This window comes from Paramisgurnus dabryanus, chromosome 10, assembly GCF_030506205.2.
Source record: "Paramisgurnus dabryanus chromosome 10, PD_genome_1.1, whole genome shotgun sequence".
Taxonomy (NCBI): Eukaryota; Metazoa; Chordata; class Actinopteri; order Cypriniformes; family Cobitidae; genus Paramisgurnus; species Paramisgurnus dabryanus.
Genome location: NC_133346.1, coordinates 13,308,666 through 13,334,552, shown reverse-complemented (window position 1 = coordinate 13,334,552; position 25,887 = coordinate 13,308,666). Strand labels below are relative to the sequence as shown.

The following is a 25,887-nucleotide window of genomic DNA, read 5'->3' as shown; positions in this document are numbered from 1 at the left end:
TAGTGAACACATCAGAGCCTAACAGAGGATTGAATTGGAAACAATGAAAAAATATGCTTGTATGTAAGGAAGTACCAGGAAATTACAAATTTAATTTGTTTGCTTTTTTTGGAAACTGTACTGGCTATGATATCGTAAAAATTATCCACTCTAAATGTCCCATTTCATTTCTTCATTTCATTTCTCGGTCCCACTGTCAGCAATTCATGTATTTACTTTTTCATCTTTACAGTCTTAATCATTTATTAAAGTGAATTATCCCAGCAAGCATTTAAAAGATGTCTAATAGTCATCCAAACAAATCCCAGATGTCTAGGCTAAAACAATGCAAAATTTGGGATGTCAGTGAAAATTTAAGAGACGTCTAACCATAGCCCAAAAATAAATGAAATAAAATGCATAAATAAATGAACAAACACCTTGTAGTCAATGTCTGTTTTTGCCGTCTCGTGTGGCTATCATTCACAGCTTTGACCAAAATGATAATGCAGTGTTAGGTTTTGCAATATACCACCGTCTAGGTGTTGTGTGTTGTACGCATTTGTGAGGCTACTTCTTTCAGCGCCATCTTGCAGTGTTGCCATGTCCTCATCTTTTTTTACTTACATAGGCCTACCGTTGTGGCGCTTAACCGTTTATGGCTTTTGGCTTATGAAGCGATCAAGTTTTTGTGTTATTAAAGTGAGAAGCTGCCCAATATTTTGATCTTTGACATAAGGCATTTGGTTTTATATCGGTTTATTATTGGATTTTCTTGTTCGGTGTGTTTTTCGTGCAAGATCTGGCCACACTAGTCAGCAAATGCTTGTGCCTCTGTCATTTTCTGCACCACCCACACAGAACCGTTTTTTCTCCTTCTAGGCATTTATTTTTTCAGAAGAGAGACCTGTCGTTTCCATGATGCACGTTGAAATACTTCATTAACAAGTAGTTCAGGAATGCATTTACCAAAAGCATTGTTAGCCAACTATGGCCGCAAGTTCCATCATTTCAGCATAGTTAAAAGATTCGGGGGTTTCCCGAAACCATCGTTCTAGTGGACATTCGCAAACTTATGTGGTTGTAACTACAGCTGTTGAGCTGTGGTTAGAAGCATAGTTCCTTGTTATTATGGTATATGTAGACTGGCATTGATCATGCTTTCGAACAAAATAAGCAAGCAATATGCAGTGCATTCTATATCCATCTAAATATAAACAAAGTCCAATTTACGTCTTTTAGTTTGTAAACAGAATTTAAGTGCTGTTTTGGAAAAGACTGTAGGTGCAGGCTTTAAGACCCTGGGGAATGCCTACTGTAGGAGGAGTGACGTAAGGGTACTTTGTACTTGAAATATCTTGAAATAAAACAACAGAGGACTAAATCATGATAATAAAATCAGTATTCCGAAGCAATTTACGCTACTTACAGCAATAATCTGACATGAAATCGATTTGACCAGATTAATGAGTACTCCAAATCACACGTGACATCATTAACTATGTTGTTAAACTAACATGGTTCAAACAACCAATGTGCGACAAAGTTACTATGTTTTCAGGAAACAGTTTTGACTATAGGTAGTTCGATTCTCCAACTATGCATCGTACTATAGGGGTTCAGCAGCTAGTTATGTCGTTGTTTGGGAAACGCACCCCAAAGTTTCTTCAAATGCGGTTGTCACTACCTTCATTTTGCGCGAGTTAATTCGGTTATAGAATGCGGTTGTCAGTCCCGTAAATTACTGAAGTGTGTTTGTGTACAGAACAGGATTAAGCCTTTAAAAGGTGAAGTGACAATCAAATTTAAATGTAGTGTGTACAAGCCATAGAGTATAAGGCCTTAACCAAGAGCCAAATAGCTCTATAAGAATTGTTTTAACAAACTTACACTCCATAACACTAAACGACCTCTGAGTTTGCCAATAGGATTCCATGTTAAGATTAACTTTGAATTTTGATTTAATAAGAACGTTCAACTATCAAAAACTGGAAAATCACCATTGTTTCTTCCTGGCTAATTTCCTTAAATAGCCTTAAAGTTCCTTTCCACTTTAATTTCAGCACTTGATTCAAATCACTAAGCCGATCACTGGGCAGAGATGATTCAAAGGCGATAAATTCAGTGCTGCGTCTGAGCCAACTGGGCAGTGCTGCTAGCGCTATAAAGCAGACAGGAGAGAGAAAAAAGACAGAAACAGCCTTTGATTCTGAGGTAATTTTAAGTAATGGCTTCCAGAATGAGAAGGTTAAGGTCAGTGGGATGTTATGGAGAGATGTTCCAGCACTAGGAAGGTGCAGTAAAGAGCGCCAAGGTTACATTGAAATGCTGGGCTAAACAACCTGCTTCTCTCTTTACACAATGAGAGCTGAAATGTGCTGGGTCATCAACCAGTGTAAGGCAAATAGGAAAAATAATCTATAGCGATTTACCAGTGGGGGCGATGAGAAAATGTAGCGAAAGCAAAACTGATATGCATGCGGCGTTCCAATACCTGTGGTGTCAAGATGCCCACAGAGCCGGTGGATATTTAAACGGTCATATCTGTGAAGGATTGAATGCCATTACAAAGGAGGATCGTTTCACCTAGAGCTGAGGGTCAGCAGTATTGGATTTATCAGATGCCAGAGAGCAGAACTAATGCATACGTTAAGCCATGTCTCCTGCGGCACACTTGACCCTTTCACCCTGATCATAGCGGACCTAATCACCAACACATGTCATTCAGACACTTAAAGAAGGTTTAAGTTGAACGTGTTATGTCTGTTAATGCATCCTGATGAGAAACACACTTGTTTTCGTGTTATAATTTACTCACCACCATGTCATCCAAAATGTTGATTTTGTTCAGTTTTGAAGAAATTATGTTTTTTAAGGAAAACATTCCAGGATTTTTCGCATTTTAATGGACTTTAATGGACACCAACACGTAACCGTTTTAATGCAGTTTAAAATTGCAGTTTCAACGAAGTTTCAAAGGACTCTAAATGATCCCAAAGAGGCATAAGGGTCTTATCTAGCAAAACGATTGTCATTTTTGACAAGAAAAATAAAAAATATGCACTTTTAAACCACAACTTCTCGTCTATCTACGGTCCTTTGACGCGCCAGCGCGAACTCACGTAATTGCTTAATGCCGTGGAAAGGTCACGTTTTACATATATGAAACGCACATTTGCAGACCATTTTAAACAATACACAAATACATTAATTAGTATCATTCCACATACAACAACGTCGGAACGGTCCTCTTTCTCCACACTTGTAAACACTGGGGCGTAGTTTCGATACGTCATCCGTGACCTCTTGACGTGATGACGTATTGCGTGAGGTTGCGCTGGCGCGTCACATGAACGAAGATAGATGAGAAGTTGTGGTTTAAACGTGCATTTTCTTTTCTTGTCAGAGTGTCCTTTGAAACTCTGTTGAAACTGCAATTTTAAACTGCATTAAAAATGTTACCTGTTGGTGTCCATTAAAGTCCATTAAAATGAAAAAAATCGTGGAATGTTTTCCTCAAAAAACATAATTTCTTCTCGAGTGAACAAAGAAAGACATCAACATCTTGGATGACATGGTAGTGGGTAAATTATCTGGATTTATTTTTAGAAAATTGACTAATCCTTTAAGTAAAACAAATAAAAATAATCCTGCTTGTTATAAAGGCTTCATTTTCTTTAAAGGGATAGTTCAACCAAAAATGAAATTTTTTATCATTTACGCAACCTCAAGTTGTTATAAACCTGTATAAATTTCTTTGTTCTGCTGAACGCAAAGGAAGGTATTTTGAGCAATTTGTAACCAAACCATTTTTGAGCACCATTGACTTCCATAGTATTTTTCATTTCTACTATGTAAAGCAATGGTGCTCCTGTTTCCTGCTTGATTACAATTATTTTCCAAAAATGTTCATTTTTGGGTGAACTATCCCTTTAAGCATTTAGGCTTTGGGCTACAATATAACCCGCCGGTGACAATAGAGATATCTGCAAGACGTATTGGTTTGTTGCTCTCATATTACAAATGTTCTGGCAGTTTTAAAAGTTCAAATCCCTTCATGTATCTTTGCAGAACTACAATACGTTTTTTTTCTTTGGATGTGCTTCCCAGTTCTTCAAAGATGTAATTTATGTCTGTCTTAGATCACAGTTTAACAATAAACACACCCACTCAAGAAGTGAGGAAACATACTGATGTCATTGAGATGTGCAGTAAACCCCATTAGAGCAATTTCTTAAAGCCCATTTGAATTCTGTGACACCACACCAATGTTTCACCGCTCAAGAACTGCGATTAATTATTCAAGCGTTTGACTGAAACCGTACCCCGGGAGATTGTTACCCCCGGACAGGTGGAGAGAGACGGTCAGCATCATTATGTGCTGCATCAGTGATGCCGAAACCTGACTGCACCGATCGTGGACAGATAAACCTGCAGGATAAACTATAGGAGAATTTCCCAAGAGGCGAGCGAATCTATAAAAGCACTTTTCCCAACAGTTTACATATTTGCTTATCCAAGCATGATGTCAGCATGAAGATCGAAGAGATTGTGTATGATGCATCTCAAGGCTTCCCTGCACATAAACATCTACATGTTGATTAATATGTGCTTACAAACGAAGACATACGCGGACTTAACCGCATACCGTTCTCACCGACGGACGCGTGAGTAGACCCAGGGCCTTCAGGGACGCCGTGTTGAAGAGGATAGTCTATTTGTTTAGCATTTTTTGCTTCCAGAGAGTCTGCAGTTTCGAGTATGTTTACACTTCTGCTGATCTCATGTCCAGGCCACCCCTTATTGTGCTGCCTGTGGACACGGAGGGGATTGTGGAAATTACCTTCACAAAAACCCAAAGCTGCTTTTGACTGAGGTCACCAGGTTGAGACTGCTGTAAGATTGAGATACAAATGTTTAGGCCAACAAGAATACCCTAAGCGAACGGGGTGATAGAAATTGATGAGACAAAAACAAAGCCGGCGCTTTGTGCGATTTACAGACGTTTAATCTACAGGTAATAGCGCAAGTCACACTGCAGCTGCAAACACATCTGGCTGCCTTCAAATGGGATTGTGGGGGTTGAAGGGTGGACGGGATGGCATTAGTGAAAAGCGGACCTTTGAAAACGAGTGATTGAATGCATGACATCAGCTTTTTACTGACCTACAATGTGGACAATAAAGACAGTTTGTCATTTTCCCATTGGAAGAGAATAGCACCGTACCACATGCATAACGTGGCTACATTTGTTTTCATTACGTTAAACGTTTTATTAAGCCACCCCTGAATTCCTCATCTTTATCCAAACCCATTTTTTTTCTTAAACACAACCACCACAACTCCTTCAACACAAACAACCCCCTATAAACAACAAACCTCTATCTTCTTGTGTTACCTTGGGTGGCTGAATGTGAATGTGTTGTAGGAGTGCATGGGTAGCACCATAAGAACTAAATCAATAGACTTTAGCTCAGAGCGCCTCTTCAGGTTTCTGCTGATGAGGTGCCTTCACTAAAACGGGAAAAAAACAAAGCTTGAACCGACGAAAATGGGAGGGGGTCATGGAGGGATCTTTCCAGGGGTGTAATCAATCAAACGCTTTTTAATTTCCACCCTTGAGCCCCCACCGCACTCACATGGGATGTCTAAGCTGTCAGCAGTCAAGGCCCCTTCTCAAGGTGAGATGCCAAAAAAGACAATGTGAGTACATTGAGCGGTTCGACTTCAAACTGTGTTGAACAGTGACAAATTGAAGCGGTATATAATGCGTCAACTCATTTTACGATCACGTCTTTCTACTGAAGTTTTTTTTATTGATGTGTAGGTATTATTTGTAAAGAAAAATGTATGTTATTGCATAACTACTTACAAATGAAGAGTTCCTAAACGCAATAAATCCATTTTTACTAATTTGGGTAAAAATGTGTTTTCTATACCAAGAAAGTGACAAGATAAAAACAACTGTCTTGGGTTACAAACTTTCACATAGCATCTTTAGGTTATAAAAACATACAAATTTAAATCCATAATTTGATTTTTAAAGATTTTTTATAAACAAAAAATTATTTTTTCCGCAAAATGCAATAAATCCGTCCAAATTTTTACTTTCAAAATGCTATAAATCTATTAAACCAATACATAAATGTGCATTCATCTTTGCCTTGTTATATTCATTTAGTTGACTTGTGGTATACACTGATTAAAAAAAATTTTTTAAATAAAGTAATAATTATAAAATAATAATTTAAATAAAATTAATGGCATTAATCAAAACACTTACTTATCATATTAAGAACACTGTCATTGCTGCGGTTATATTTGGGACGTCGTCACTGAACCTTTTTTGACCCGTTTTGGTCCTGTTCGATTTTCGTTAACTTTGAGTAAAATAATGGAAAGTTTTTTTGAAGAGATCCCCTGGGGTCAATGTGTTAGTATGACAGAAGCTTGATGCTGTCCGGAGAACAAGCAGCAGCCGACATTTTTCCGTCTCCCGAGTGCCTCTCGTGTAAATTATTAGATTTTGACGGCTTATGTTTCTTTCCCGTCACAGAAAACCACCACAGGCTTATCAATGCCATCAAAGTTTTATTTAGTTTTTTTTCTTTGGCTGTTTATCATGAAGTACAAAGTAGATGAGGAAAACTAGGATTCCGTGTATATTCAACACGCCACCATTGTTGTTTACAATGCGTGTAATGGTGCTCTGTGATCTGTTGAGGAGAACTGTTGCATTTTGCAGAAAAGGAGGAGTGGCGTTTATCGCGTTTTGGGAAAAAAGGGAGAAAATATGAGAGAATAACACGGCTGATATTGGATTTTGCGTAAAATTAAGAATTTACTTTAATACGGACCTGATACAATACTGATTTTGGCGGCAACTCATTTTTTTAAATGCCGTTTATCGCGTTTTGGAACCAAACTGTTCAAATATATGGTCATTAAAAACTTTGCATTTATGCATTTGGCAGACACTTTTACTCATTGCAACTTTCAGTGCATTCAAGGCATTTTATCAGTGAGTGTTTAAGAATCGAAACCCACAACCATTGTGCTGTAAACAGAATGCTTTACCAATTGAGCTACAGGAAGACTAGCAAATATTAATTTTATTCATTCAGTTACATGGGAGGGGACTAAGGAGACTGGAAAGTGACACAACACACATAAAACTAACACAGTTACTGTACGTAGGAAATAGGCAGCAAAACAAAAACAGCGATTAACCAATCAGAGTTAAGCATTCCAGAGGGAATGTGTAATGAGTCATTTTCTACATTCCATTCCACCACATTAACAATGGCTTAAGTCTTCAGACTTCATACTTTTCTAGTTGCTTAGTTAGTAAGAAGAATAATGCTAAAACCATTAAAAATACATTCTTGATTGGTATCACCATAGATCCTAAGGAAGTCTTTTATGACTATCCACATTAATTCAATTAAATCATTTCATGTGGGCCAAGAATGTCTTCATTAATTTTCTTGGATTCTCTGCCGATGCCGAATCACACATGCTCTCCTTCTCTCTCCACATCTGTTTGTTCAATTTTCACTTTGTTCTGTTTTTCTGTTTCTTTCTCCCCACCGTTCGCTTACGGATCAGCTGCGGCATTTAAGTTAAGACTAGTCGCAAAGTTATGACATCTGAGACAAACGCTGTTCTATGTAAGATGTGTCCAAGATTCATGGGTTCCTGCTCAACGCATCTTGACTGTGCCATACGGAGAATGAAAGAAACGTTGATGAGACTTGCATATCAAGAAACAGAGACAAAACAACAAAGACAACACAACACTGTTGAGGCAATACTCAAATCTTAGGTTTCAAAACAGAGATTGATTCCAGACGCCATCTGCACATGAGCAGCCGCGGTCCGTAAACAAGCAATGAAAACAGTGTTATTTCAGGGCTGGTTCAAGTTCCTTCTGCCACTCTCGGTTACATGAAGCAAGTGGGTGTAAGTTAAGCCAGTAGGCTTTAGTCTCCCCACCTTTGAGACGCGTAGATGCCCCATGTGGCTAATTGTGTGGCATTGTGCCGAAAGATTGATGCTTATTAGGATAAGCCGTGTTAAAAGACAAGTTACCAGCAGCCAGACATTTATGAATGGCATCATATGACCCCAAAGTGTAGCATAACTGTCATGTTAACCCCATAACTGTCTGAACTTGGCAGAAATGTACAGATTTGTGACCGGTTCAGGATGTATATTATTGACACTAGACTGGCTCTTATGTCATACTTTTGCATTCCAGCGCTCACACTCTGACCTCTAACCTTTGACCTTAAATCTGTGATTGTAATTTGATCGGTAAGCAGGAACCTTGGTTGTTGTGGTATCTCTTGTCGCTTTTCTAACCAAAATGACCCAGAGAGGTGAAACACTTAACCTTAACTCATACACAAACCACAGATCATCAGTACGGCACAGCTGGAGTTATCGTTATCCACAAAGGATTCATTCTTACGTCCATTTACGCTTCTTTTGAAATTTAGGTCTATGTAAAAAAAATACACATGATGAACCTTTTTGACCCCTTCACCATAAATTTTTTGCGCAACCAAGTGATGCGTATTTAAAATGCAATATGGACGCCGAAGGTAGTTTTGGTTTATTTTCATTTCTTTGCAATTTTTAACTTTTTATGTTCTGCAACGTTTAAGCTTGTGGAGCACTACTGTGATACCAAACATCAGGAAAGGGGGAAGGACTTGCTTAGCACTGGCAGGCTTGTTTGCAAAATCTAATTGTTGAAACCCAGGCTTGACAGATGGCCTTGGGTCTCCAATCAGCACCTTGCGTGAGGAGAGCATCAGTCACGCAGGCAGATTGATAAACCAGACATGTAAAGATATTTACACATGTCTGCCAAAAGAGACCCTCTCTGGAGAAACAAGAGAGGGGCCTTGGGGCCCCGTTCACCTCTGTCCCCAGTTCCCCTTCTGTTGAACATACTTTCTCAAGCCCTCTCTTCTTTAAGTTGCGGAGACATAGTTAAGAGGTTTAAAAGCTAGCAATTAAAACAATTTTCTCAAATATCCTGGGGAGAACGAATTAACCAATAGACCAAACACATATTGGGAGTGAGATCATTGTTGTTAATGATGCTCATTTTCCAATAACTTGATGCAGCTAATAGATAAACTAATGGAATATGTCCCTATGTGTCTGTGTCACTAGAATAAAGACACACCAAGGACATAAATCAGCTATAGCCTAATTTAAAAGTACTGTAGCTCAACTGGTAGAGCATTGCATTAGCATCACATAAAGTAATGTGATTGTATTCCTAAACCCAGATTGTAAGTAAAGGCTCTTGATTTAATGTACTGTAGGTGTGCCTTAAATCATTAATCCTAGCTTTATAGGCAGGGCAGAAAGCAAGCAGATTAACATTGACTGTACCTACAGGAGATCTGGAGACAGGGATCACCCTCCACCTGGCATTTGGGTGATGAGTTTGAGAGGGTGAAAGAATTCGGGTGGGACACTGTGGCAGCTGCTATGCTTTAAACAGGGATGTAAAGAGATGAAAGGGGTTTTCCCTCACATTATGAAAACCTAAAATCCACACTGCTGTCCTTTGTTTCAGATTAGATCATCAAGGAATGATCACCCAAAAAATTAAAGTATAAAGCTGCACTGTTAGATGTCGCTGTAGATTTAGCAGTACATTACTGTAAAAATCCACAGTACTATACTGTATGTGTACATTACAGTACAGTACTGCAGTTCATAATGCATTCTGGGTAAATTTGTTTGAGCGGGAAAATTTTACAGTATATTTTGGTCTTGATGTAACCTTGCTGTAGCCATTGCTGTAATGTGCCAGGTGTACTTGCAATAATCAGAGAAAGTGCGCCAACGTCAAATCACACAGAGGGAGAGAGAGCACAACTCCTGGCTGCAGCTGAAGGAGGACGATTGATTTCTGGCAGTTCGGTAAGTTTGAAATATTTCTGTTTCATGAAAACTTAATTTTTAGTTTAAGAATGTTGTCAATAGTTTGTCACAATATTGTTTTAAACGTGCAATGAGAGAGAAAAACGGTCGCCAACAAAGTTTCAATCTCCCTCAGAAAGTAAGCTTACACACAGATGTCTACCGCTGCTTTAACTCGCTTTACACCTTTATTAATGAATATAGGGTTGTTTTAACTAAATTATGAGGGTTTTGGTGAGTTTATATTGTGTTGAAAGTGTGGTGACAATGAATATTTTTAACGAAATGGACAAAGACAACCCGCCAGCGCGGTTTTGCGGTCCCAGCATAATGGTCGTTTATCTCGGCGTTTCATCCGTTCAGTTAGCGTCAGAGAAAAGTATTAAGTTCGACTGTTTGGCAAGGCTGACTCGTGGTTGTTAAACAGTCAGGACTTGACACGCCGTACACATCATACTGTAGTACCGCAGTCCTCCTCCACAGAAGTGAAAACAAGAAACCTCATATTTAACTGGATACATGCATCGATTTCATCGCAGCTTTAACTTCGACCAAATATCATTCAGACCTGGGCTCATCTTAATATCAGATAAACGTAAGGGATTGCCGCGCTTATTGTTGTTGTTATTATATTACGGTAACGTTATATCAGCAAAAGCAGAGAATATCTTCTCTAAAGCGTTTTACACGTCAAGTAAGTTGTCCAATACATTTTTATGGCATATTGTTTCCACCACTTCAGATGCATTACATGCAGTATATATAAGTTTCCAAAACACATCAAATCAATGCACGCAAAGAGAATGGGCTCCGCATTTACGTACCTTTGTCTTCTCGTCTCTGTCATCTGATCCTTCATCTCTGGATGTAAAATAGTCCATTATAACATCGTGTAGGAAACTGGCATCACCAGGATTGCTCAGATTTAGGCGATCATGTTTATCTTTAAAGTGAGCAGCTAGCTACTAACTTAAAAAACTTTGCGTGAAATAGCGTGTTACACCGCAGCCGGTCCGGGTTAAACATTAGGGGAAGTCTTTTTACCTTGTCACTATAAATCGCTATTTTCTGCACTAAACGAGACATTTTCAGATATTTTCTGTAGACAAGATGTTATAGAATAATAATAAAAAAAGGCTTATTTAGATATTTATATATAATATATAATATAACAACTAATATATATATATATATTTGTTTTACAACTGACTAAACACTTACAGAAAGGTTTGATTTGTTAGCATAACATGATATTAGATTTAAACACTTAATACATTTTTAAATTAATCACTTTGTCTCTGCACAATGAACATTATCAAATATTATTAATGTTGTAAAATATATTGTTCATTGTTAGTTCATATTAGCTAAGGCATTACCAAATGTTAAGGAATAAACTATTGTAGTAAAGTGTTACTAAATTTTCTTTTTCCATTTCCTTCACAATGTCTACTTATTTCTATGGCTAACAGATTTTGTAACATTTGTCTTTTTTACAGTCTTACCATTGCTTGTAAGCTGGATTGGGTAAGATGGATCATCTTTAAAGGAACCAGGCAAGTACATGATGTACAGTTACAAGTCATGTATTTTTTTTTAGACTGCAATATTAAATGCTTTCACGTCACATGTAAAAGTACACAGGAATGTGGCTGACTTTTTATTTGTAGTTTACCTGAGTGTCCTTGCACTTTATCAGGAGTTAAGGCAGATGTGGAGGCACAACGGGTGACACCAGACACACCCAAGCACATTATGTTCGGTAAGTTTGCACTTTACCACTACAGCTTCTTTAAATACCCATGTATACACTCATTCACTCATTCACACACAACACTGTAACACGACCATACACAACATGTACACAATTGTCTTTGTTTGCCATGTAGAAATATACAAACAGAAATATTCAGACTTTGGTTATAAGAAATTTAATAATTGTATTTATTTAGCAGAGGTGTCCCTGGACTTTATTGACAAAAGATTTTGTTTTCAGAATAAAAAGTTGTGTCCAAATCAGTAACAATTGTACTTTCTGTTCAGGACATTCAATCATGACAGGATCCATGTGGATGCTGTCCATTGAGGAAAGAGTTTGTTCAGCGGTAAGTGAATCTTCTGTATTTTAATGTAATTAGGTGTGGAACAGTAGAATAAGAACAAAAGGTTTCAGAATAGGAGTAAATTCAAGGCTGAGTTTAATTTTTTAAGAATCTTTTTCTATCTTATATTTGTTGACTTAATGTTTATGATATTTCTAACAGGTTTCTGGATAGAATTAATTCCAAAGATGGGAAGAAGTGCACATCCAGACAAGGAGCAAGCAAAAAGACAAGGAACTTGGTGCAGAGAAAAGCTGTGGCCATTAACCCCCATGTGAACAGCTTCATGCAGTCGCTGATTGAGTTCGAATGGACGACTTCAAAGTAAAGGCCACTGTGGTCTGTCTGCCACAGTTTAATTTTAAATTTATTTTTAGTGTTCAATGAAATTCAAGTAGAATATTTAAAACTATGGGCCAGTGTTGTTTTTACCACAGTGAAATGTTACCTTTTAGTCGATGATGGACTTTAAACTGAAAACTTCAAACTATGGAACAGTGTTCTATTTGCCAGAGTTAAATATGTTACAGCAGGGGTCTCCAAACTTGTTTATACTTGTTGATTTTATTTTATTTAACTTGTTTATATGTTTATTATTGTTTAAAATCTTGTTTTAAATATGTTTTGTTTCAATTAAATGTTTTTTTTAAATAAAATTTTGATACATACATTGCTTGGATTGCCTTTTAATTCATTATGTTTTAATGTAGCATTTTTACCATATTAATAACTATAGATTTAAACCTAAATATTTAGCTATTATATATATAATATTATTGTATTAACTGTAATAAGTAATAAATAGTATTTATGGGTCAATATAGACATTACAGTAAATTACTGTAAAAATAGACTACTGTAATAAAATATTGTAAAATTACAGTACAGTACTGCTTTGTAACTATACAGTACTAGTTTGTGTACTGTAAAATGGTATTACAGTACAGTACTGTAAAACCAAAATACAGTAACTTACTGGCAACCGTGCTGCCAGTACCGTACTGTAAAAATACAGGGAAATCGTTAACAGTGTGATATATTGTTGTCTATACTGTGCATTATGTTGACGTCCAATTGAAAAAAGGTATTTGTGCCATGCAATCTCTCTCCAGTGGGTTGACTCTGCTTGATATACTGTAACTGAGTTGATCATGTAAAGAATAATGGACAACGGGCCGTTGAATTATTAGAAAAATAATGCACACCCGAGGTGGTGATGCGGCCACGACGCGAAGCGGAAAGCTGGCAATGGAGGCTTGAGACGTTAATAGAATTCTAATGCAGTTATTAGAAAGAGAGCGAGAGCGACAGAGACACAGAGAGAGATTAAAAAAAAGCGAGAAAGAGAGAGAGCGAGCGAGAGAGAAAGAGCAAGAGAGGGAGAGAGAAAGGGCGAGCGAGAGAGAGATTGTGTGAACGAGGCTACCTCTGTGCATCTCTAAACAGCGCTGTTATTGCCTCGGAAAATCGTCTGTCATGTTGTTTTTGTTAGTCCGTTATTACAGTTAACTATGCAAAGTGATATGGAACTGTAATGCGGTCAAAAGAGCTGCCTGGAACTACATTCGCCATGCTTTTCCCAAAAAATAATTGCACACCTCAGAACGTTCATCAGCCAATCAGATTCAAGCATTCAACGGACCTGTAGTATACATGTTAATAAGATTATTGACCAATATTAACTGGCTGACCGATAAAAAGCATGTTTGAGACACAAGTATACTATACTGGGGACTCCTAAAGCAATTAACTGTATGCTGGTCTTTCAGTAGGGATGAACATAAATATATTCTATACGTGTCATCCAGCTGGGCTTAATCAGCCGAAACCAAGAAATAAGAAATGCGTGTCATAGGATGCACAGCCCCCATCGAGTCAAAACAAACTGCAAGGTCAAAAACTAGCATGTGCCTTGCATTACAGAAAATTCACAGATGTCTGTCAATGGTTCGGCATAATATTATAGTGGAGTCCATCACACAGCTTACGAAGCAATCAGTATCAGTTCAGACATTATGAACATAGGGTTTGAAGCTTAAAGCTGTTATAAGCTGCTCTGATTTCACTAAGTAGTCTGCTCACTTATTGGGGCGAAGAAGTGGAGTGCCCCTAATCATTCATCACTCACAAATTAAACGGGAACGCTTTGAGAGATGTGAAACATTGACTGATCCACTAATGGGAAGGTGGAGAGCTGTGCGCCTGCTGTCGTTTGGTTAACTATAGCCTGAACTGAAATCAGTAACAACCAGCGACACCCCAGATCATTGAAGACATAGTGAAAAACACAAGAAATTGGTCAGAGAAGCATTTCGCTTATCTATTAAATGTATCTTGGGGGAAGAATTTTTTAGATAATCCATTGTTCTGCAGTGGATGACATTGTTTAATTTATGAATGCATGATTTATGCAATTTTACAGAGCAACTCCTAAAAATACATTTTTGGAAGGTGCCTGCAAAGTTCAATTGGTTGAAAAACATAAGGGGGCACATAGAAATGCAGTTTGAAAAAGTATAAGAAGATGAGAATGCAGTTTTGAAGAGGAAATGTGTACACAGATCTCTTTATTTAAAAAAAATATATATTAGTTATTTCAAAGGACTAGTCCACTTTCTTAAAAAAAATCCAGATAATTTACTCACCACCATTTCACCACCTTTTTTTGAGGAAAACATTCCAGGATTTTTCTCATTTTAATGGACTTTTAATGGACCCCAACACATAACAGTTTTAATACAGTTTAAAATTGGAGTTTCAAAGGACTCTAAACGATCCCAAACAAGGCATAAGGGTAGGCATTAGGGAAACAACTATCATTTTTGGCAAGAAAAATAAAAAATATGCACTTTTAAAGGGGACAGAGAATGAAAAACCATTTTTACCTTGTCTTTGTTGAATAATGGTAGTCTACCCACATTCACGAACATACAATAAGTGCTAGACATGCTAAACATCTCAGTCTCATAGAAATTCCTCTTTTAGAAATGTCAACCAGAAAACGGCCCAATCTGAAAAACTGATGCTTATGACATCACAGGAATCTAACTGCCCCTCCACTTTAAAATAATTGGCTACATTTTTTGAGTGGCAGCAAAGTCAGACAATCAGTAATGAGATTGCAAGTTAAACCAGTAGGGGGAGCCAAATAGGTGCAAAACCACTTGTTTAAAATCTCCCACCCTAATAGAGCTATCTGAGAGAGGTTTTTAGGAAGCTTCTAAGGCATTACAGACCCAAACAAAAACATTTTTGTCTACATGTCACATCACAGAACAAGGATAAATACTCTGTTCAATCATTCTATGTCACCTTTAAACCACAACTTCTCTTCTTCCTCCAGTCCTGTGACGCGCCACATAAACCTCACGCAATATGTCATCACGTCAAGAGGTTACGGATGACGTATGCGAAACTACGCCCCAGTGTTTACAAGTGTGGAGAAAGAGGACCGTTCCGATGTTGTTGTATGTGGAATGATACTAATTTATGTCTTTGTGTCAGTGTATTGTTTTAAATGGTCCCCTTATGTGCTTTCATTTATGTAACACGTGACCTTTCCACGGCATTACCCAATTACGTGAGGTCGCGCTGGCGCGTCACGAGACCGGAGATAGACGCGAAGTTGGGGTTTAAAAGTGCATATTTTTCTTTTTCTTGTCAAAAATGACAATCATTTCGCTAGATAAGACCCTTATGCCTCGTTTGGGATCGTTTAGAGTCCTTTGAAACTGCAATTTTAAACTGCATTAAAACTGTTACGTGTTGGTGTCAATTAAAGTCCATTAAAATGAGAAAAATCCTGGAATGTTTTCCTCAAAAAACATAATTCCTTCTCGACTGAACAAAGAAAGACATCAACATTTTGGATGACATGGTGGTGAGTAAATTATCTGGATTGTTTTTAAGAAAATTGACTAATTATTTAACATGTTATGTAAAAAAACTGTTTTCAATGTTCCCTATCTGTTAGCGTACACCTCATGTCCCGATGACCAGATCTAATAAATAGCCTCCTCATTTGCAGACTTTGTAAATCACCGTAAAAGCTCTTTGAAATCAAACCAGATCTATACTGATGAAGCACTGAAGCATGCAGACCCTGTTTTCTTGGAATGAACTCTACTTTTGCTCTAAGGTTACATCTGGAAAAGGCCAGCAATTCATGATACTGTCTCAAGCCAGGCTGTTTGTGAGCCTCCTCTCATGTGAAGGAGAAATAACAGAAGAAAGAAAGAGATAGAGGGGTAAGAAAGTAAGATAAAGACTCCCTGTGGCTACGGAAACTGACCACTCTCCCAAAGCAGGATTTAGTTTAAAGAGGATAGCCCCTCTGGGAAGTAACTAGGAACAACATTTAGCCATTTCTCACCTTCACGCAGCTCTCAAATCCTAGTTTCCATGCCTGACACAGCTGCGTGACTCATTCACACTCAGAGGAATAAAGGAAAGAGGGGAGGAGTAGATGAACTGATTTTAAGAGAGCACCAGCAACGGTGTGCCAAGGAAACCCTTACGCCTGCGTTACCCTGACAGACAAAAAGAGACAAATGGAGACTGTGTCGAGCAAAAAAAGAAACCTAAACGTGAAGGGAAAAATAGAGAGAGGGCCATATAGGATAAAGCTGTCAGTTGGAGTTATAATGTACTGTAGGTGCGCCTGCTTAATGTCCTTTTGTTCAGGCCGCGTTTCTGCAATGTGTATTAGAGCACGGGTACCCAGCATCTGCCCATGCGTCCAACGGCTCAATTCCCTACACTGTTGTATGCCAAACTGGACCAGTCTGACTAATTTCCATAACCTTTTGCCTGAAGAAAGGAAATGTGAGAATATTATTGCAATTTTTGTTTCCTTTGAACTAAGCTGTGCCAAAGATTGCCTCATATATCAGTTTGTATCTGAGATCTGAATCTTAAATTGATGTTGACGAAAGGAGATCAAATAAGGAGGAAAATTTTATTTTTTAAGTACAGTGACATATCGAAATTCATTTTAGGTGGTCCCCCTGTTTTCATTTAGGTTTATGTCAGAATTGAGTTTAGGGTTTAGAAAAAGGGATAGAAGATATCATTAGCCTGGCAGTGGAAACATGAAACTCACGTCTGAGAGAGCATATGAAAAAGTCATTTTTCTTGAGTGCAATGACATCTATTTCTCATTGTTGACAGTGGCACTGGTGTTCATTTTCAATGTTTTACGTTTTCTTTATGTTGACTGACAAGAAAATAATGGAACACTCAGCACCCTCACCAATTTGGACCACCATGGTCATACAAGCATGGTCATGCTTACCATACATGGCAAGACCCATTAAAGGGGACATTTCACAAGACTTTTTTAAGATGTCAAATAAATCTTTGGTGTCCCCAGAGTACATATTTGAAGTTTTAGCTCAAAATACCATATAGATCATTTATTATAACATGTTAAATTGCCACTTTGTGGGTGTGAGCAAAAATGTGCCATTTTGGGTGTGTTCTTTTAAATGCAAATGATCTGATCTCTAAACTAAATGTCAGTGCTGTGGTTGGATAGTGCAAAATAGAGGGTGGTATTATCCCCTTCTGACATCATAAGGGGAGCCACATTTCAATGACCCATTTTTTTACATGATTGCAGAGAATGGTTTACCAAAACTAAGTTACTGGGTTGTTCTTTTTCACATTTTCGAGGTTGATAGAAGCACTAGGGACCAAATTATAGCATTTAAACATGGAAAAATTCAGATTTTCATAATATGTCCCCTTTAAATGATAGCAAAGACTGCAAGATCCTTGCCCAAACACACCAAATTAAAGTTAACATTACTAAAAAACAGCACATTTCAAGTATAGTCATCACCAATCTATGTACACTCACCCAAAGAATTATTAGGAACACCTGTTCAATTTCTCATTAATGCAATGGTGTAATGGTGTGGGGGATGTTTTCTTGGCACACTTTAGGCCCCTTAGTGCCAATAGGGCATTGTTTAAATGCCACGGCCTACCTGAGCATTGTTTCTGACCATGTCCATCCCTATATGACCACCATGTACCCATCCTCTGATGGCTACTTCCAGCAGGATAATGCACCATGTCACAAAGCTCGAATCATTTCAAATTGGTTTCTTGAACATGACAATGAGTTCACTGTACTAAAATTGCCCCCACAGTCACCAGATCTCAAACCAATAGAGAATCTTTGGGATGTGGTGGAACGGGAGCTTCGTGCCCTGGATGTGCATCCCACAAATCTCCATCAAGTGTAAGATGCTATCCTATCGATATGGGCCAACATTTCTAAAGAATGCTTTCAGCACCTTGTTGAATCAATGCCATGTAGAATTAAGGCAGTTCTGAAGGCGAAAGGGGGTCAAACACAGTATTAGTATGGTGTTCCTAATAATCCTATATCTTTTTTACGCTTTAAAAAATTGTCAAAATATGTAGCTGTCACTTGGGCTGTACCCTTTCACAGGCTCTCATAGCCACAAAACTCGTATCCAAAGTTCACATGGTCTTTAAAACTCCATGTGACGTGACCATAATCTAACGGATTTGTAGAAATCGTCTAGAAAATTTGAGAATTTAAGAATCCCACACTTTATTTCCTCTCTGTATTTAATTTCTCCATGACTACAGGAGAGAGCATAAATGTTTCCTCTCTTCAGACAGAACTTCGCTGTGACCTTCTGCACACAGTGCAAAACAGGTAAGCTAAACCAACAGAGCCAACAGTCTCCTAAATCAACACGGTGACCTGATAATGCCTTGCTGCCAAGCATCCCTACATCACCACAATTTGACCCTGACCCAAATCCCACGACTCTACTTTGGCAAAACATTCAAACGCTGATGTACTCTAAAAATCACTGCACCATATGTTTTAAAAAACACATTCCAAGAAAAACAAATATATTTTGTCTCTCACCATCATGCCAAAAATGAGGCCAAATTAGATCACTAAAAGACAGGAATCATGCATTTACAGTTCACCTGATCGAATGGAGCTGAGACTGGAGTTTGATTTGTCCCAAATTGCATACTTATGTAGTACTCTGTGTCATTTTGTAGTACAAGTAGTGTGTTCAAATTGTAATTTAGTTTTTTAAGTACATGATTGATGCACTCAATCAACTGAATAACTGAAGTGTGTAATGCTGATCACTTTATGCATTCAATGGTTTTCAAACTGGTGTCCCCAAAAGGTTCTAAGGGGTCCAAGAAAATTTCAAGAAAAAAAAACCTGTACTGTGTAGCCCATTATTTAAGTTCGTAAACAATTCACTATCTTTTTTATCCAAGTTACTATATATTTAACACAGTTTAATCAATCCTTTATACAAAATATGAATATATGGATATTAATTTTTGGAAAGGGGTCTCTTGCTGGTTCATCATACGTGGGGGTCATAAAGTTTGAAATCCACTGTACAATGCATTTGACCTCAATCTCCGTCTGCATGTTTGACCATGGTACTGACTAATTTAGAAAGGATTTATTTTAGACACTGCTCATTTCATCCAGTTGAAGGGCAGATATTCTGCATCCCATAATCATTTGGGGCTTGCTGGTTTGTTCAAAACTGCTGTTCAAAACTAGTCCTCTCACAGCCAGATGGGAAGTGGCATCTGTGTGAAGATGTAAACCAAAACTATGAAGTGCTGGAAGACAGACACAGATGCCGAGAGAAAAACAGGGAAAGTATATAAATCCTCATTTTTAAAAAGCAGACCCTGTAGAAAAAGCCGAGCATGGAGCTCTTTAAAGCACATATTGTTACCACAAGACAGGGCACATAAATTAAACTGCCACACATTGAAACACCACTTCATACATCAAGCAACAAAACTAGACCAAACTTCTTTTTGGCTTGAAAACGTTTCCCTATTCAGTTAAACATAAGACCAATTCAGCTTTACAACAAAAAGAAACCATTTTACTTAAGAGCCATTTTCATCAGCTAAAATAAAGGGCACTTTTGTTGAGTAATGCCCAGGGATCTTTGTATTGGCATAGGTATTCAATCTAAACCACTGAAGCCCATGTCTTCGAGACAAATGAGGTCTCTAATGTGTAAACCGTACGATTTGCCATGGACCTGGTTGTCTGTTAGGCAAATAAATAGAAAAGACTAATTATCTTGAAACTGAGGTCGTGTGGCATTTTTCCATTTTAGGGGAACGTTTTGCTCGGTGAAGCGTCCCTCCCCTTCATATTTCAAAGCGAGTTTAGGATGAATATGATTGTGGTGGCATCTGAAGAGCTTGCAAAAGATTGTTACCATATGATGAGGATCGTTTAAGCGTCAGTGAAGTCTTTGAGGTCTTTTAGACAAAGGCTGTGATGTTTACAGAATGAAACTGTACTTATAAGTCTCACTAACAAACTTAACTTCAAGTTGTCTACTGCACACTGTAAACAAAATGCAGCATGTTGGTTTTACAAGTCAATTCAAACTACTATTTTAAGTTGACATAACTTGTTTTGTTGTTTAACTTAATTTGTTAAGTTAAAGTAACATAAAAATATAAGTTGATTTGCATTTTTTTACATTGTGTGTAATGTAGAGTTTAGGATGAAGTGCATGTGATGTCTCAAGAGGGTACCATGTTTCTCCAGGGGACATTATATGGTCATGCTTGTGGGATGTTTATAAAGCAAAACAATGCAGAGAACTGATAGTTTTATTCAAAACCCTGTCTAAAATAAATCAGAGATTTGCCCTGCAACATCAAAGCGTTTCTCAGAAATCATTGCAGGCGACTCAGTAGTCCTGAATTGTTTATGCCAAAGAGGGGAAAAGTTTGAACATCAGAAGGGTTGATGATAGCAGCTGGGAAAAGTCTTGATTGTTTTGGGCATAACTAGTGATCCAAGGAGATGGAGAAGGTTTAGACACATCAAGAGTCACGTCTTTGAAGAGTTGAATACCTAGTTGACTAATCGTAACCACTGTGGTAGCAAATGTCATGCTAAGTAGATGTGAATACTGTACTTGGTTATGGTTCATAAAGCTATTTATCCTTTATCCCCATTGTGGGTTAGTCCATGTTCAACTACTTTAGGACGTACAGGCAACTAAGCACAAGGTGAGATAGTGAACACACTCCAGGGATCCAAGCCATTGTGTTACACTTTAATATTTCCTTAGCTCCACCGCCCCCAATCAATCACTTTGCTAATGCTTGCTGCTTTTTATTACATCAAATGTCACTGTATAATACTACTACTTAAAAGGTTCACATCAGCCCCGGCTAGGTCAGTGTTGGTCCGGGTACTCCGGTTTCCTCCCACAGGCCAAAAACATGGACGTTGGAATTGGAGATACCAAACTGACCCTCCCCAACCTGTGTATGGATTTACTTGTGTGGATCAATTTGTGTATGGATTAACCAGTTCTTGCCATCAATATGGCCATAGATGCTGGAATTGCGTGAAGAAAGAAAAAAAAGAAAGAAAAAAGAAAGAAAGAAAAGGGCAATAATGCCCTCTTCTCGTCGTGTATTAAGAACTTAAGACTAAATGCAGAGACCTAGTTTGGGTTTTAGGGGTTAAAGGTCTAAGAGAGGTCAGGGTTAAACCCATTCTAATGACTCTAGATGCTCCTGTCATCACATTTGTAAGTCCATGAAAGAAATTGCTGGATAAACAATTCTGGATGTCTTTATCTTGTAGTCTCTTTCCACATAAACATGACCTTGTTCTGGGTGGATCTCAGTACTTTCAGTATTATGGGGCTTTTCCATTGCATAGTAACCCAAGGTTTAGGTCGGTTCAGCCCACCTCACTTTGGCTTGGTACTGTAAGCTTTTCCATCGAATTTAGTAACACTTTGGACTGGAAGGGATAACAGGTGTGTCATTATATTTGTGCTGCCTACTGCTGTGACGACCTACAAGAGCGTTGTTGGAATGCTATACATCCCCATACATTCATTTATTTCTCGGTCCGCCACAAATGTAAAATTGACCAACACAAATATATGTTTGCACATCGTGTTTATCACTACCTCTGTCTCACATGAAAGATTCTGTACAAACACCCGTGGCGTCAGTCGATGAATTTGGCGCCACAAACTGCAAGTCTGGAAAAAACTGTTATGGTGTTCCTTAATCTCAACCTGTGGATGTTTTTAATTGATAAAAGGGAGTTTGGTAATTTACAGCAAAGCACAGATGACAACAGGTTTACTCGAGACAGCGCAAGCTAGCATGAAGGTAAAGCTAATCTTTTACATGATAGCAATGACCCTTTTATGACGATTCTCTCCGACCAATCAGTGATCTACAATGTTTTCGCATCACGTTTTGGTATCAGCTCGGGTCGCTTGGAACCCCAACAGAGGTGGTACAAAAAAAAGTATTGGGTAATACGTACTGCACCCAGTGGAAAAGCACCCAAAAGTAAACTGAATCGACCCAAACCGTTGGATACTATGCTATAGAAAAGCGCCTTACGGTACAATCACATGGGGCGTAAGCGTTAACGCTTAACGGAAGGCTTGTCTGAAGCGTGGCCAACGGCCAATCACAGTGGCCGCTACACATGCTCCGCTCTTCCATAAACGTAATTGGCTGGCTCTCCCTAGGTTATTTGCATAAGGCAATCTGATTGGCTGACGCAGGCGTTGCCGCTTGAAAAGTTGAGAAATGTTCAACTTCTGCCGCGAACAACGGCACTGACGTTGCGCAGACGGATCCACAAATCAGTTCTGCAACGCATGACATCACCCATTAAAAGTGAATGGGAAGCGTTAACGCTGATGCCCCGTGTGAATGCGCCATTAGTCTGATAATGCAGTCTTGGTTTGAATGACAAACTGTAAAGCCTGGGTCTGGTATTAATCTAATAGGTCCAAAATCTAAAGGGGTCTGATTTCTAGGTCTGGAATTCATCTGTTTCTTGAAGAGCATGGTCTTAACTATAACTCTACAAGTCTAGATGCATTATAAACAAATTGGTGAATTACACCTTTGTACCCTTTAGGTTAGAAACAACAAATGCAAATGAACAATTTCTTTATGCTTCCCCCAATCCTTTTATATTCTTCACTCCCCAGAAGTGCAAAACTGGCTTAATAGAGACTCGAATGATACTCTTAAAAAAAAATACTATAATTATGTGCAGGTTTCTGTTTAAGGATATACAGTACTGGGAAAAAATTAATTCACTCTTAATATAAAATTTCAAACAGCTACAAAAATATTTTCCTAATAAATGCGCTCCAGATGGCAGTGAGCTTCAAGCTTCCCCTCTGGTTTCCATATCATTTTGTTTGTGGTAAAACAATGCGTGTACCTAATAGGAATGCAAATTTTTTTCGATTGCCGATAAGCATCGAAACAGCACTGTGGTCCAAACTGCTTATCTTTCATCAGTACGAAGTGTTACCTTCCTGCCGTATGATAACCTGAGGAAGGAAATTCTTTTTTTAACAGATGACGTAATCCAGTTCTCAAATCTGACTACAGTCTACTACAGCAATGCACCATTTAAAACCAGTTATCCTTTAAAGAGCCATGTCTAGCTTCCAGTTACACTGTTGTTACCAAGCAATGAATCCTAAAAAAACCCAAATGTACCAAAAGAACTATCATTTGGATTTATTGGATACGGTCGCCAGAATCATTAAAATGCAAAGGTTGTTTGGCTTCCCAAACCCTTGCCTAGACAGAGTTGGCAAGATTTCCACTCGCAAAACAGGGTCAAGAGCTAAACTTAGATTTAATGTGGTCAGCACAGATCCAACTTTCTTTTGAAGAATGAAAAATGCAAGCGAAAAAGCAGCATGCTTGTCAGGGAACTGGTTTCATACAGCTCATGTGTTTTAAATGGGTCAAGAGCAAAAAAATAGCATCAACCAATCCTGTAGGAATCCCTGTTTGTCTATTTGATAATTTTATGCAAAGACAAAAAGCTTTCCATATAGCTCTGAAAAAAGGTAGGGCATGGGAGAAGTGAATTGCTTTGCTATAAGAATGATTGACAACAAAAATTTCTTTAACTATGGAGAAAAAAGGGACTTAGTGCCACTCAGAAAGTTTCTGCAAGCCCTCACAATGTTTTACAGTTCTGGTGAAGTGATTTGTTCTTCAGCTAAATATAATGGTTTGCATCTGTGTGGCAGGAGGTACAGTAAAGTACAGTGAGCTCTACACAGTGGAAAAATAAGCTCAGGATTAAGACCAATTTCCGTTGTGGTAAATAAAAATGTGCTTTATGGGTTTCCTCAGTTTGTCAAACAATTCCTACGGATCTAAATATTGCACCACAAGGAGGATCACAGTTTTAGGTGACAGGCACAGTTGCTGTTATAGTATATGAATATCTGAAACTTTTAAACCGACAACCATTCCGATTCGGAATGGCAAGCGATATGATGATTTACACATACTGAATACCTACTGGTTTTTGCATGCATATGTGCACCAACAGACACAATACCGTACATCCACCAAGCACACCTTGAAATAACCAAGTACTGTATTTTTACGAACTATAAGTTGCTCCGGACTATAAGTTGCATCAGTCAAAAATGTGTCATGAAGAGGAAAGAAAATATATATGTCGCACTTGACTGTAAGTCGCATTTATTTAGAGAATTATTTCACAAAATCCAAGCCGAAAAACAGACATTTAATCTTGAAAGGCAAGTTATTCAATTAAACAATAGCACACAGAACAGCAGGCTGAATAGGTGTCCGTACATGCTAACGTAACATTAACAGTTATTCAGCTAACACAATAGCATACAGTACAGAACATACCTGGGATGCTGAATAGGCTACATTAACATAATAAGCCAAAAAGAATCAAATTCTCAGAGGTCCCGAACTCATTCCACATCTGAATCCATTGAATTGCATAAATACAGGAGCAGCATAGGGGACTCTTGCGGCTGTAGACGTAATGTTGTCCCTAAGTTCACGTTAGTCAGTATGAATTCATTTTGACATATAAGTCGCACCTCCTGACTATAAGTCGCAGGATCAGCAAACTATGAAAAAAAGTGCGACCTATAGTCCGGAAAATACGGTACACAAATGCAGTATTAGCAGTTTCACACCACTTCAAATAAAATTTGCAAAAATATTCCTTTATATCATACAGAGGGTAGCCTAAATAAGGGGCAATGTCAGCTTTTCAATTTAAAGTAAAAAAAACTCAATAGCATTTATCCTACATTTGCATCACTTATCGGTTCTACTACACCTGTCATCCCATGGGTGCCGGTAACCATGGTAACCTGGTTGCCAAACCTAGCTAATGGCCCTGTTTTTTCTTGTGTCTCTCTTTCTTTCCTTCTCCCAACTACTTATTCATAACCGGTAGGTAGACGACAGATGTCCCGCCCCAGACGTTACACTTCACTGCACCGTCGTATCCAAAGTCAATGAGATGCATCAAAGACCAGACATCTCGCTGCTACAACCAACAACAATAACGAATGAAGTCATTAATATACTCAGTGGAATTAACATAATGAAATGATAACCAATAACTGAATCGTGGTCACAAATGTGATAACACATTAGCCGCCTGTGGATGGTCTATTTTAATATGACCCTGATGCAGTGAAAATAAATGCAGACTGTTAATGACTCTGGGGGAGTCTGTGGCTTTTGAATGATGACCTGCGAAAACTATATGAAGACATTTCTAGAAATATAGATATATTTGATGAAGGTGAAATATTTTACTCTGAAAAATGACCAAACAATCCAGAAGAGGAAATACATTGGCAGATGATGGGTAGTGGAAGGGCTGATAGCGTTTATTGGGGGAGCTCTGGAGGAAGGGACGGCTCTTTGTTCCACTAGATCGAGGATCTCTAGGGAAAGCTGGTGTTATTCTCTACCAGTGTGATACCAG

The 25,887-nt window shown here is 38.3% G+C and overlaps 1 protein-coding gene and 1 long non-coding RNA gene across 2 annotated transcripts in view; one reads left to right on the top strand and one right to left on the bottom strand.

Annotated features, from left to right (window-relative positions):
- Window positions 1-25,887, bottom strand: part of dchs1b (dachsous cadherin-related 1b) — a 111,066-nt gene that overhangs the window by 57,277 nt on the left and 27,902 nt on the right. The window lies entirely within an intron of this gene.
- On the top strand, window positions 11,615-12,691 carry LOC135738308 (uncharacterized). Its single transcript, XR_010528679.2, has 3 exons — window positions 11,615-11,689; window positions 11,971-12,032; window positions 12,192-12,691. It is a non-coding gene; the product is annotated as an uncharacterized lncRNA (long non-coding RNA).